Source organism: Erpetoichthys calabaricus, chromosome 7 (genome assembly GCF_900747795.2).
Source record: "Erpetoichthys calabaricus chromosome 7, fErpCal1.3, whole genome shotgun sequence".
NCBI lineage: Eukaryota > Metazoa > Chordata > Cladistia > Polypteriformes > Polypteridae > Erpetoichthys > Erpetoichthys calabaricus.
Genome location: NC_041400.2, coordinates 196,811,233 through 196,825,908, shown reverse-complemented (window position 1 = coordinate 196,825,908; position 14,676 = coordinate 196,811,233). Strand labels below are relative to the sequence as shown.

General features: G+C 47.8%; 1 protein-coding gene across 2 annotated transcripts in view; it reads left to right on the top strand.

Annotated features, from left to right (window-relative positions):
- Window positions 1-14,676, top strand: part of pigg (phosphatidylinositol glycan anchor biosynthesis class G) — a 1,234,979-nt gene that overhangs the window by 205,064 nt on the left and 1,015,239 nt on the right. The gene's annotated exons all lie outside the window — the stretch shown is intronic.

Here is a 14,676-nt window from a genome sequence, read left to right as displayed (position 1 = left end):
TGAACAATTTCTTCGGTTTTATTCTTGAATACAAGCGCCCTTGTCTTGTTAATACCTTTTGTGAAAGTGTTTCTTGGATTTTTGGACTTCACACATAATACACTTCACGTCAGCATTTTGTCGTTACTGCTATAACATATGAAAAAACGTTTCCGTTTTAGTTACTTGCTCAACATTTCTTGCCTCGCATTTCCTGCCTCCCTACGTTCACCCAGATTGTTGTAGACACAAAATGTATCCAAATAACGAGATATTATTTACCCTCTACAACTCCAGACACCTCACTTAAGCTGTGAGAAGTTTGTTCCTCAGTGAGGCGATGAGTGAGCAGACCACCTGCCTGCGACCGACTGGCACGTCTGCAAAACAAAGGTGCCTCTCAGTGCACAATTAACTCTGTGATGAGGAGGTGCGAGTAGAATTAAGCTGTCTGGCATTCTGAATATTTTCGCAGGCTTCAGGGATTCTGGTGTTAAATGAATTTTGGCCCAGAGAAGTTGGCGGCGTTTCTGGATCATTCGAACAATCGAGATGAGAGCAGGCCATTCAGCCCAACAAAGCTCGCCAGTCCTGTCCACTTAATCTCTCTATTATAATAGAAAAACCTTGGGAGACGAGACTTTTTAACCCTGCGACGAGATGTGGTTTTTGCCATGGCATGAATGCTTTTGTCAGACACAGTTTCTGCTCTTGTAAAAATTCATAAGAGCTAAGTTTCCCTCACTTTACATTCCCAATAAAAGTAGACGTATTAAGTCCAAATCTTATTGAAGAACTTCATCCCAAAGGGTTATTATCAACAGAAAAAATGAGTAAATGGGCAATCCTAGCACTGAGAAACGATGAAGTCAAACAAATTAACCAGAAAATTGTCGATCGGTTACACGGCAAATTGGTTAAATGCGTATCAATAGACTCTGCTGAAACAGTTGGTGGTGATGGTGAGGAAGATGAACACATCAACTTACAATACCATGAAGAATATCTACAAGTGTTAACACCGTCTGGTCTTTCACTGAACGAATTACTGTTGAAAGAAGGATGTATTGAGATGTAATTGCGTAATTGATGTCTGAGTGATGGGCTGTGCAATAAGACAAGATTAGTTATATTGAAAATTGGGCGAAACAATTCTGACATATAAAATTTTAACAGGAGACAAGAAATGTGGGATAACATGAGACACCAAAGGAGATCTTGATATGCCATTCGTATTAAAACGTTTACAGTTTCCTGATAGAATAGCTTTGGCATAGTCAATTAACAAATCACAGGGACAAACATTCGAAAAAGTCGTTTTATTTAATAGAGAGAGAGAAACGAAATTCACTCACCGGCAATAATACATTACGTGGATGCAAATGTAACACTTCACATGAAAATTAAAATCTGTTTAAATTGTACATTTGCATCCCCATACGCAGGCGGCAAAACCGCAAAGAGGCTTAGTGGACAGCACGGGCCAGGGGGTTGGCAAGCTAAGTCCCCTATTTCTTCCAAAAAAACATCAAGTCGAGTTTTGAAAGTCCCTAAAGTCTTACTGGCCACCACATTACTTGGTTGCTCATTCCAAGTGTCTGTGATTCTCTGTGTGAAGAAAAACTTCCTAATGTTTGTGTGAAATTTCCCCTTCACAAGTTTCTAGCTGTGTCCCCGTGTTCTCGATGAACTCGTTTTAAAGTCACCGTCTCGATCCACAGTTCATGATTTTGCACACTTCACTCAGGTCTCCTCTTCCTCTCTGTAAAGCCTCAGCTCTTTTCATTTTTCCTCATAACTCATCCCCTGTAGCCCTGAATCAGCCCAGTTGCTCTTCTCTGGACCTTCTCTTGTGCTGCTATGTCCTTTTTGTAGCCTGGAGACCAAAACTCCACTCAGGACTCCAGATGAGGCCTCACCAGTGTGTTATAAAGCTTGAGCAGAACCTCCTGTGACTTGTACTCCACACATCAAGGCGCTATATAACCTGACATTCTGTGAGCCGCCTTAATGGCTTCTGAACACTGTCTGGTAGTCGATAGAATTGAGTCCACTAAGTCCTTCTCATAAGGTGGACTCTTGCTTTTCAGACCCCCCCATACTCAGGCCAATGGATTAGAGCAGAGGAGTGAGGATCGTAAAAGCTGCACTTTAAGGGTGTCATCATCTGTCACTCACTAACTCTCTCAGAAACACCGCCATGTGACAGCATCTCTCCCTCACTTTCTAACACTCCAGCCTAACTGACGGTGTGTCTACTGCTCTCTCAGGCTCCACCCCTTCTGACAATGTCTCTTTTTCTTTTAAGCTCCACCCCTTCACAATGTCTCTTTTTCTTTTTATCTCCGCCCCTTCACAATGTCTCTTTGGCTCTCTCTTAGGCAATATCCTACAGACAGCATCTCTCTCTCTCTATCTCTCCTCCTCCAGCCCCACCCCTTATGACAATTTCTCTCTCTCAGGCTCCACCCCTTCTGACAATGTCTCTTTGTCTTTTAAGCCCTGCCCCTTCACAGTGTCTTAATGGCTTCTCAACACTGGCTGGAAGTCAATATCTTAGAGTCCACTACAACTCCTAAGTCCTTCTCATTAGGTGGACTCTCGATTTTCAGACCTCACATTTTTTCTTCCTATATGAAATTCCATACATTTACTGACATTAAAAAATCTCCTTCATGTATGGCTTCTTCTTTGCATGCCAGAGCTGTAACTCATACATCTGTGGATGGCACCGCCAGCTTTGTTCACACACAATGACTTCCTGTGCCCGTGCCATCATCTCCATGGCAGAATCAGGCCAGTTTTTTTAATGCCGGGTCACCTGAGGGGACTGAAGGTTACGGTCATCCAATGTGGATTTTCGGCCTTGTCCCTTGCGCACAGAGTTTTCTCCAGACTCTTGGAATCTCTTGATGATATCTTGTACCATAGATGACTTCTTCAGGAATTTTAGTGTTAAAATGGAGTGAGGCAAAGAGGAAAAGTGTTCTATGTTCAGACAAGTTGACATTTGAAATTCTTTTTGGAAAACATGGATGCCTCATCCTCTGAGGGACAACCCGGCTTGTTATCGGCGCTCAGTTCAGAAGCCTCTGGTGGAACAGGGGTGCCATTAGTGCCAATGAAATTGGGCAGCTTGCACATCTGGAAAGGAGGCACCACCATTGGTGCATACGGGTTTTAGAGCAACGTCTGCTCCCATCCTGACGGCGTCTTCTTCACGACAGTGCCAACCCGCACACCGCATCTGTAACAACAGGACAAGAGTGCAGGTGCTGAGCTCAGTCCCGACCTTTCACCAACGGAAGACGTCAAGAAATGAAAAATACGACGGAGAAGACCCAGGACTGCTGAGCCGCTAGAATCTCAAATCAGACCAGAAGGGGGACACAACATTCCTGTCCCAGAAGCCCAGCAAGTGGTCTCCTCAGTTCCCAGATGTTTATGGACTGCCGTTTAAAGAAGAGGGGATGCCACGCAACCCTGCTGGCCCAACTTTTATGAGATGTGTTGCTGCCATCAAATTCAAATCGACCTTAAAATGGCAGTTTAAACATGTGATATATTTTCTACGTTCTGTTGTGAATAAAATCGAGTTTTGCGAATCGTCGCGTTCTGTTTTTACTTGCGTTTTGCAGTGCGTCCAAACCTTTTGTCAAAGTGAACGTAAAGAAGACAAAGCTCTTCACAACCAGCAAACAGCAGATCTCGATGGCGGCGGTGGTGGCGTCATTGGGCTGGTGCTCAAGTTTCGCCAGTCAGACCAACACTCGGGAGCAGAATGACGTTGAACATGAAGAGCTTGGAGACGATCCTCAAGTGCCGACTCGTTGGAGCCCCATGGGACTCTCAGTCATGCCGTGCCAATGAGAGAGAAGGGTAGTGAAGAAGAAGGATGGGGAAGGAAAACTGAAGCTGGTGAAGAATCCTGAACGACCCAGAATGTAAATGCATAAGTACCGCAGAAGATCAGGCCAAAGATGGCATCGGAAGCTCAAAAGACAAGACTTGTTGTACTTTGGGCGCACACGGAGATAGAAATAGGACATCGTGCTGGGCACAGTGTGGCAGCTGGACACGGTTACTCCAGCCATGGATGTCACCCACTGTCACATCAGAAGACAGGACGCTTTTCAGGGCAGCTCTCCATAGAACTGAACAGCCAGCCTTGTGATTTGTGTGCCATGTTGCCCTCCCAGTGCCACACAGAGTGGGCCTCCTGCTGGTTTGTAGTCCAGAGAGTCCGAGACTGGGATTGAGCGGATAGGCCATTAAGCCATTCTGGTTGCTTTTAACTGGCTCTGTCATGCCAGTGCCAGCATGGCACAGGGTGCCACAGTGTAGTACACTGGGGACACAATGGGCAGCCTGGTTATCTCCAGTCCAGTTCCGTGGCTCAGGGTCCCATAGTGAGTCAGAAGTGGTCCAGTTTTGCAGTTTTAGTTTTTAACTGGTAAGCCTGAGTGAGTCACCCAGAGAGTGACGGCCGGGAGTTGAAGTGGCAGTCCAGTGACAGTCCTCTTTCTCTTCTCCACTCAGCCGTGACACAATTTTTTTTTTTTTTCGTCTCAGTGATTGTGCCCCATGCCAGCGGACCAGCAGGGGGGGAAGCCTCTAATTGAAAAGATTTATTAAAGAAGAACTGACCTGAATGGGCTGAAATTACGCTGGCAGATCGTGAGCTTGTAAGTGTCGCCGGCTAATTAGCTGAGCCTCGCTGCTGGGCGGCCCCCCAGGGGAAGGTGCCCGCTTGGCTTTGTTTTTTTTTTTTTTTTTTTGGTCATTTTGTTTTTTCTAATTAGTCTGAAAAATCTCAGCCAATCCAAGGGGCACAGCAGGGACACACAACCTGGGGCCTTGTGTATAAAACCCATACTCTAGAAAGGCAAAAATGGCACACGTACAAAAAAAAATATCAGATTTATGCAACGTTCCGTATGCCAGGTCTGACAAGGGGTTCATGTGTAGATCTCAAATAAATGAAAGCTCTGCGCTCGTCCATCTGTCTTTAGCCCCTCCCCATCACTTCCCAACAGTGACCATATATGGCCTTAAAAAAAAAAAAGAGGCCATTTTGAATATTCATCAGCTAATCACCATATTAATCTGACCACGCCCCCAAACCAAGGCAGAGTGACAGAAATGAAACTTCAGCAAATGCAAACTTGAGATGCCATTGAGAATTAGCAGAGTTTAAGAAGTGCCAGGCAAACCCCTGCTGATGCCCTCTGTTAACAACAAAACGTCTCAAATACAGAAGCTTAAGACCACAGTTAGTGCAGATATGCTAATCGATGAATGTGGTGCCCGGCGACGCAGCGGTAAGTGCTGCTGGTTCATAGTATGGACTCTGGGGGGTCTCGAGTGTTCCCTGTGTGGAGTTTGCACGTCGATCCCCTTGGGTTTGCAGTCCAAAGACATGCAGGGTAGGCGAGCTGGTGACGCTACAGTGCCCTCCGTAATGTGAGGGGGGGTAAAAAGAGACCCCTTTATCTTTGGTATCCCCCCCTGCTCCAGAGTTTCAAATTACAAATTCCACAGTTCAGAGGTTGTGGTTAAAGTGCACATTGCAGACTTTCATTTAAGGGTCTTTGCAGACATTTTGTCACCACACGTTTTGTACACTGTGCCCACCCCCCCCCCCATTTCAGGGCACCATAACATTTGTGACAATTGGCATCACAAGTGTTAGTAACTCCTCCGGTGGGTTTCATGGCTTCATAAAGGCCTGCTGTGAAATGAGCTGTGCCAGTGAAAGTCAAAGAAGCAGAAAAACATCTGAAAAACCTCAGGATGACCCCAATCAACTGTCTGGAATATCATGAAGGAGAAAGCACACACCGGTGGGCTCAGTAATCACAAAGGGATTGGTGGGCCAAGGAAGACCTCCACTGCTGAGGACAGGAGAATCCTCACTGTGGTCTGAGAGATCAGAAACGGACTTCATTGGGCCGATGTGTGTGTGTGTGTCAGAGACGACTATCAGCAGAAGACTTCATGAACACAAATACAGAGAGGGCCACACGGCAAGATGGAGACCACAAAAACAGGATGGCAGTTTGGGAAAAAGGACTTCAAAGAGCCTGCAGAATTCTGGGAAAAGGTCTGATGGGCCGACGAGACAAAGAAGAACCTCATGAGAGTGATGGCGAGAGCAGAGTGTGGAGATGAGAAGGAACTGCTAAAGCAGATCATCTCATCTGTTACACATGGTGGTGCTGGGGGTCTTATGGCTTGGGCATGTATGGCTGCCACAGGTCCTGGCACACTTTTCTTCATTGGTGATGGCACAATGAATTCTGAGGTATGGAGAGACATCTGATCTGCTTGAGTTTCAGTAAAGACCTCCGGCACTTCATCCTACAACAAGATGATCGGCCAGACACACTGCTGAGCCATCATGGGGGTCTGTCAAAGTTTTAAAAAAAAAAAAAAATATGGAAAATTCTGGAATGGCCAAGCCAGTCACCTGATTGAAATCCAACTGAGAAGGCCTTCCATATGCTGAGGAGAAAACTTAAGGGGGTCAAGCCCCCCAAATCAAGCAGGAGCTGGAGATGGCTGCATTAGGGGCTTGGCAGAGAATCACCAGAGAAGACCCTCAGCAGCTGCTGATGTTAGTGAATGGCAGACTTCAAGCAGTCGTTGCATGCTGGGATATGCGACAAAGAACTAAATGTGACAATGGCTTTAATAGACCTGCCACTGCTGTGTGACAAACGACCTGAAATGGGGGGGGTCAGGTCGAAAAAGTGTGACTGACCAAAATGTGTGCAAAGACCCTTAAATGAAAGTCCGTCATGTGCACTTCGATTACGCCGTCTGAATTGTTTGACCAGAGGGGCAGTCAAAGATAAAGGGGTCTTTGTCCCAAACATTATGGAAGGCGCTGAAAATCGTCCCTTGATGTGTTTGTGTGTGTTCACCCTGCGATAGGCTGGCGACATGTTTGTTGCTTTTTGCTTGTGCCCGTCGCTCCAGCTGCCCTCTGGGGTGGGGTGGGGTGGGGTTGGACCTCAGTGTCATTTTCACCGCTCTGACTCTGGACAGTAGGCGTCACGTGTACATCGCTGCATTCTGTGTGTGACACGCGGTGAAAACCAAATGTGCGCCCAGGGGGCATCACGCCTCTGTGTCTGATGCCATTTTTGCTGTGCTGACTTTGGGTACAACGCGCCGCGTCTTTATTGTTGTATTCTGTGCACTTTCGTTGTGCACCAGCAGCACACGGGGGACGCGCCTCTGTGTCACCTCATTTACTCATTTATTCTTAATGGAAGCTCCGTTGTTATTTGAACTTTGATATCCGAGTCATGACTGCACATCACGATGGATGACAGACAAACACACCAACACAGAAGAGGCCGCCTGTCGATCAGCCGTTTAGAGGTCTAAGTTACCTTGGCACAGACGAACAGTTTGATGATTCCGAGGCTTTAAGGGTGGTGCCCAGAGTGGCTGCTCAGGGTTCAAGTGAGGGTTCTTCTTGTGGTGGGGTGCACTCTTTCTCTTTGTGACATGGTCCTTTGTTTGTGGTTTGCTGTGCTGTGCTTTCCTCAGTTAGGCTCTTTGCTGAGTCATCTGGGACTTCAGATTCCTCTTTCTGTCCCAGGAGCTAAGATACTGAAGTTCCCTTGTTGAGCTGAAGTAACGGTGGCTTCTCTGTCTTCTCAGACTGGGCGCTGGAGTCAGAGAGAGAGAGAGAGAGAGAGAGAGACACTGTCAGAAAGGGGTGGAGTCAGAGAGAGAGAGACACTGTCAGAAAGGGGTGGAGTCTGAGAGAGAGAGATACTAGCAGAAGGGGTGGAGTCTGAGAGAGAGAGAGAGACACTGTCAGAAAGGGGTGGAGTCTGAGAGAGAGAGAGAGACACTGTCAGAAAGGGGTGGAGTCTGAGAGAGAGAGAGATACTAGCAGAAGGGGTGGAGTCTGAGAGAAACACTAGCAGATGGGGTGGAGTCAGAGAGAGATGCTAGCAGAAGGGGTGGAGTCTGAGAGAGAGATACTAGCAGAAGGGGTGGAGTCAGAGAGAGAGATACTAGCAGAAGGGGTGGAGTCAGAGAGAGATGCTAGCAGAAGGGGTGGAGTCTGAGAGAGAGAGACACTGTCAGAAAGGGGTGGGGTCAGAGAGAGAGTCAGAAGGGGTGGAGTCAGAGAGATACTATCAGAAGGAGTGGAGTCTGAGAGAGAGAGAGAGAGAGAGAGAGAGACACTGTCAGAAAGGGGTGGAGTCAGAGAGACAGTCAGAAGGGGTGGAGTCTGAGAGAGAGATACTATCAGAAGGGGTGGAGTCTGAGAGAAACACTAGCAGAAGGGGTGGAGTCTGAGAGAGAGAAAGAGACACTGTCAGAAAGGGGTGGAGTCTGAGAGAGAGAGAGAGAGTCAGAAGGGGTGGAGTCAGAGAGAGATACTAGCAGAAGGGGTGGAGTCTGAGAGATGCTGTCAGAAGGGGTGGAGTCAGAGAGTGAGACACTGTCAGAAAGGGTGGAGTCTGAGAGAGAGACAGTCAGAAAGGGTGGAGTCTGAGAGAGATACTAGCAGAAGGGGTGGAGTCAAAGAGAGAGAGCGACACTGTCAGAAAGGGGTGGAGTCTGAGAGAGAGACAGTCAGAAGGGGTGCTAGTGTTCTAGTGTTATAGAGACTCCATCCTGACCCTCCATGGAATGTTCTAGAAATTGAATAATAGAAGAAACCCCCCCACCCCCCTCAACACGCTTGCTTTATGAGTTGGCACTGAGATCCAGTGTTGAATCTTCCATTAACGAAAGAGACCCCCTTCTGCCAGTAAGGCTGCTCCACTGACCAGTGGCACATTGTGGCCCCTTTGTGTCTTTATTTTGACTTTGTAGTGGAAAGGCAGTCGGTGGGATGTCCGTCTGGACCATGTTGAACACCCTGGCACCATTTCACATCATTTTAAAGATGCCAGTCTTGCTTTTGTGTGGTGTCAAAGGAAGCAACATCATGACAGAAAAAATGCTTTTTTGGTCAAATAGTGCCAGTGTGCCTGGCTACCCCCTACTGGAACATGTTGGATACAATAGCACTGTTTTACTTAAATTCAGTGATGCCAGTCTTGCCTTTGTGTTCTCTTAGAGGAGCAGTGTCTTGATAGAAACAGTGCTTTTATTAATCAATTAGTGTCAGTGTGCCCGGCTGCCCCTTCCAGCACTATATCAGATACCCTGGTACCATTTTACTTTGATTTGTAGGTGCCAGTCTTGCTCTTGTTTGCTGATAGAGGAAGCTTTGTCATGACAGAAACGATTATTTTTTTAGTTAGTGCCAGCGTGCCTGGCTGCCCCGTCCAATGCCACATTGGATATCCTGGCACAGTCTAACTTCAGATTTAGAGATGCCAGTCTTTCTGTTGTGTGGTGTCAAAGAAAACAATGACATGACAGAAAAGATGCTTTTTTGACCAATAAGTGCCAGTGTGCTCAGCTATCCCCTCCAAGAACATATTGGATACCCTGGCATTGTTTTACTTAAATTCAATGATGCCAGTCTTGCCTTGATGTGCTCTTAGAGGAGGCAGGCAGTGCCATGATGGAAACATTGCTTTTATTAGTCAACTAGTGCCAGTGTGCCCGGCTGCCCCATCCAACACCATGTTGGATACCCTGGCACAGTCTAACTTCAATTTAGAGATGGCAGTCTTTCTTTTGTGTGGTGTCATAAGAAGCAATGGCATGATGGAAAAAATGCTTTTTTGGCCAATTAGTGCCAATGTGCCCAACTACCCCCTCCAAGAACATGTTGGAAACCCTGGCATTATTTTACCCTAAATGCAGTGATGCCAGTCTTGCTCTTGTTTGCTGATAGGGGAAGCAGTGTCATGACAGAAGCAGTTCTTTTTTTAGTTAGATGATGCCAGTGTGCCCAGCTACCCCTTCCAACACCATGTAGTATAACCCTGGCATTGTTTTATTTCAAACGAGAGATGCCAGTCTTGCTTTTATGTGGTGATAGAGTAAGTAGCAAAAACAAATCTTTTTTAGTTAATTAGTGCCAGTGTGCCCAGCTTCCTCGCCCAACACCAAATCAGATACCCTGGCACCATTTTACTTTGATATTTAGATGCCAGTCTTGCTCTTGTTTGCGGATAGACGAAGCAGTGTCATGACAGAAACAATTCTTTTTTAGTTAGTGCCAGTGTGCCCAGCTACAGCTTCCAACTCCTTTTCATGTTAACCCTGGCATTGTTTTATTTCAAATGAGAGATGCCAGTCTTGCTTTTAAGTGGTGACAGGGGAAGCAAAGCTTTTACTAGTCAGTTGGTGCCAGTGCGCCCCTCTGGCCCCTTCCTCAGCAAAGGGACCCAAATGAAGTGAAATCGTTTCCGAGAACGAGAAGGCGGTTGCACGATGCCCGGCGTAATTAAACACCAAGTCAGACCTGAAGCGTTTGGCTAATGGCCGCCTTCAGTTGATTTTAATTTGATAGACTATCTGCCAGATCCGATGAAGGAAACGGCGGCTCAGCGAGCCAACGAGACACGCGGGCAGATCGGCCCCGATATGAAAGTACATTTGGATTAGCATATAAATGATGGCCGTCATTAGAGTTTCATTTACGCCGTGGAGGTAAAAGAGCGCCGTGTCGTCTCAGTCTGGGAAGTTAGAAGATGAACGCGGGTGTCGGGTCTCATCGGCACTCCCGGGATTTGTGTTTCCAGAATGTTGAGGTCGGTCTGTGCGTGTCGGACGACACCTTTGGTGAGTGACTCGTTAGTCACAATGGGACACGGGCGTCCCTTTACACGCCACTAATGAGGAATCGCGTGGGACCTCACACAGGGGGGCTGGTCCTGAACCCCGGGCTTCTTTTTTTTTTTTTTCTTTTGAGCTCCATCATTTGTATGAAAACGTGTGATATAAATACATGTTGTTGTTCCAGTGAAGCACTTAGTAATAATAATACACTGTATTTATATAGCGCCTTTCTTAAAGCACTTTGTAACTGCGAAGTCCCTCTGTCATGGTGCCAGGCTCTCAGTCTCTGTCACTCTCACTGTGGTTCACGCACCCCCCCCCCCCCCCATAGAGATCATAAACAAGACCCCAAATTACTTAGGCTCCGCCCTCTCTGTCTCATATCCTCCCACTCTTTGTGAACTCTGGGCCTCAGATTCAGGAAGTGGCAGCTTATCCAGTTAAGATAAAGGGGAGTCCCCCTCAGCCCCTAAGTGCCTCTGATACATCAATGTAACTGGTTGAGCTAAAGTAGACCTCCCACACCACAACAGCCAATGGGGCGTAAAAGTAACATTAATGATTCATTTCACTCATATAGCTCCTTTCTCAAAGTGTTCTCCCTCAGGGAGGGGTCCCTTCCATAGCAGCAGGCTCTCCGTCTCCCTCTCTCTGCCTCACTGCGCTTGTCCCTCTCATTACACTCACCCGTGCCCCTCAGCAATCATGGGTGAGACCCCTAATGCCACTGGTGAGACATCGCTCAGGCTCCGCCCCCTCTGTCTAATATCATCACAACAGTCAAGTCAGGTGTCTAATTCTGAGGTGCCTGTTATGTAGTAGCTGCCTCACTCTCACTCTCTCTCTCTTTTAACCCTAACCCTTGTGACCTCTTCTCTCTCTCTCAGGCTCCACCCCTTCAGAGAGTGTGTGCCTCTCTCTCTCTTTCTCAGGCTCCACCCCTTCTGACAGTGTGTCTGTCTCTCTCTCTTAGGCTCCACCCCTTCTGATAGTGCCTCTCTCACTCAGGCTCCACCCCTTCTGACAGTGCCGCTCTCGCTCTCTTTCAGGCTCCACCCCTCTAACAGCATGTGTCTCTTTCAGGCTCCACCCCTTCTGACAGTGTGTCTGTCTCTCTCTCACAGGCTCCACCCCTTCTGACAGTGTGTCTGTCTCTCTCTCACAGGCTCCACCCCTGCTGACAGTGTGTGTGTGCGTGTCTGTCTCTCACTCAGGCTCCACCCCTTCTGACAGTGCCTCTCTCTCTCTCTCTCTCTCTTTCAGGCTCCACCCCTTCTAACAGCGTGTGTCTCTCTTTCAGGCTCCACCCTTTCTGACAGTGTGTCTGTCTCTCTCTCTTAGGCTCCACCCCTTCTGATAGTGCCTCTCTCACTCAGGCTCCACCCCTTCTGACAGTGCCTCTCTCGCTCTCTTTCAGGCTCCACCCCTTCTAACAGCATGTGTCTCTTTCAGGCTCCACCCCTTCTGACAGTGCCCCTCTTTCTCTCTCTCAGGCTCCACCCCTTCTGATAGTGCCTCTCTCTCTCTTTCAGGCTCCACCCCTTCTGACAGTGTGTCTGTCTCTCTCTCACAGGCTCCACCCCTGCTGACAGTGTGTGTGTGCGTGTCTGTCTCTCTCACTCAGGCTCCACCCCTTCTGACAGTGCCTCTCTCTCTCTCTTTCAGGCTCCACCCCTTCTAACAGCGTGTGTCTCTCTTTCAGGCTCCACCCCTTCTGACAGTGTTTTCTCTCCACCCCCGCCCCCTCTTGCCTCAGCTGCTCTCCATTTGTCTCAGCGCAGGCCAGCGCCCCCACTTTCAGATTTTCGTCCCCCTTAAGATGGCAGTAGTGTGTGGTGGGCTCGTCTTATTACACATCTGCGTGCTGGTTCCCCTCAGTGATTCAGGGGCCCCCAGAGGTCACCGGCTTTTCCTCTTTACATGTCACGTCCGCACTTGAACCCAAATCCTCAGATTCACCACACACTAGCGTATCCAGCTGAGCTAAAGGAGACCACCCTCGGCACAACAGCCAATCAGCCTTTAACGTACAGAAGTGGCCATCTCTCTTTCTTTTTCAGTCCTGGGTCTTGCTGCACAAAGACCATAATGATGATACCATCTGATGCCAATGTACTGAAGACGCCACAAATCACAAGACTGTGGACAGGAGTGAGGTGGCACTGGGCCCACCTGTCACTAGTTAATTTAGCAGGAGGTGACCTCTGATCAGCAACAAAGCACAGAAATGTCAGATATTTGGGGGGCACACGTCTGTCACTCTCTCTACAGTCTTTTTACATTTTATACCACCTTTTGTGTAGTGACCGCCACCCCAAGATGCTTTGCCCACACATGTTTGGTATGGCTTTGTCCAGTTTCATCTGGAGCTTCACACAGTGGGTCTGAGACTCTACCAACTATGCCACACAGAAATCCAGCTCGGCTATCACAAGTAGTAGAGCCCCCCCAAGCCTCCTGGCAGGCCCCTTATTGTCCCCTATGGCACGCTGGCACCATTTAAAGTAATCACAGCTCATTTGTTGAAGAGCTTGGCAGCAAAATCAGACTGAGCTTTTAAAATGAAACGAGTCCAAGTTCTCGGAAGAGGATAAAAGAAGCCCACAGTGGTCCGCTAACAGCAATTAAAGCGGTCAAGGCGGCGGGGTCAGGTGCCATCACACGCCGTGACTGCACGCAATTTGTAGCCTACGAGTTTTCACTTACAGGTCGAGACCATTGGGGGAATGCCGCCAGAATGAGAAGACCACCGTGTGCTTAGGAGAACGACAGGAGTGAGGAAAAGGGGGGCCAAGAAGGGAAGAAAGCGGGCAACGGGCTGAAAAAGAGAGCTGGCACAGTCAGTGGAAAGGCAGGCACCGTATGAAGTGGCAGGCCTCACTGTCTGTCTGTATTTCACCTTTTAGTTTATATAGTGCCTTGCACAGTGCGGCCCACCACAAGGCCCTTGACTGAGGAAATACGAATAATAGGCAGAGGACTGCAAATGTGACAGGGAAGGGGGGGTTCAGTGAGGGGGTTCATTCAAATGCAAGGCGGGGCTTTTATATAGCGCCTTTCACAGGGACCACCACCGCAAGGCACCACAGGGGAACTGAGAAGGCAGCGACCGGCAGCAGAAGGTGATGAGGGGGACACATGAGGGGGTTCGTTCAAAGGCCGGGTGAGAGACAGAGTAGCAGGGCCATCTTATATAGCGCCTTTCACACCGACTGCCATATTAAGAGTCTTTGTAGAGGAAATAAGAAAGCAGTGTAGGTGACAGGATGACAAATGAGACTGCAACAAATTTAATAGCAGAAGGTGGGTTAAGGAGCAGGTGGGCTTTGCTTTTATATAGCGCCTTTTTCAAGGGACTGGCCAGAAGAGTACAAGAATGTAATTCAGCTAATGCAACCGCAGCATTCACTAAAGTACAGCGTAAATATAAGACCCAACTGTTTTATATAGCGTCTTTTACGACGCACATCGTTTTGTGACTATAGACGAAATGTCAGAGCGGTAAGAGGTCACAAAATGACCAAAGAGATTGTAATAATTCTACAATAAATATGAGGCCAAGTCACAGAGAAGTCAGCCTTAGTTTATATAGCGCCTTTCAAAGTGCTCGCCATCACAAGGCGCGCCATAGCAGCAGGGAGTGACAATGTGACGGATTCGTTTGTAGAGCGGTCAGCCCTTCTTTTATATAGCGCCTTTCACAGTTGTCATAACAAGACTATAAAGGCAACAGCAAGGGAGTTGTGGGTAACGAGATGACAAAAGAAACTGTACTAATTACACAATCCACCCCAGGCTCAGTCACGGTGAAGCCAGCCTTAGTTTATATAGCGCCTTTCACCCTGATTGCCATCTCAAGAAACCAGAGATTATCAGAACGACACGGGAGACTTTTAGGAATCCTAACAATAACGAGATTCTTCATTCCAGTGCGAGGTAGGTGAAGGAGTATGTGGGCTTGGCCTTATATAGCGCCTTTTAAAC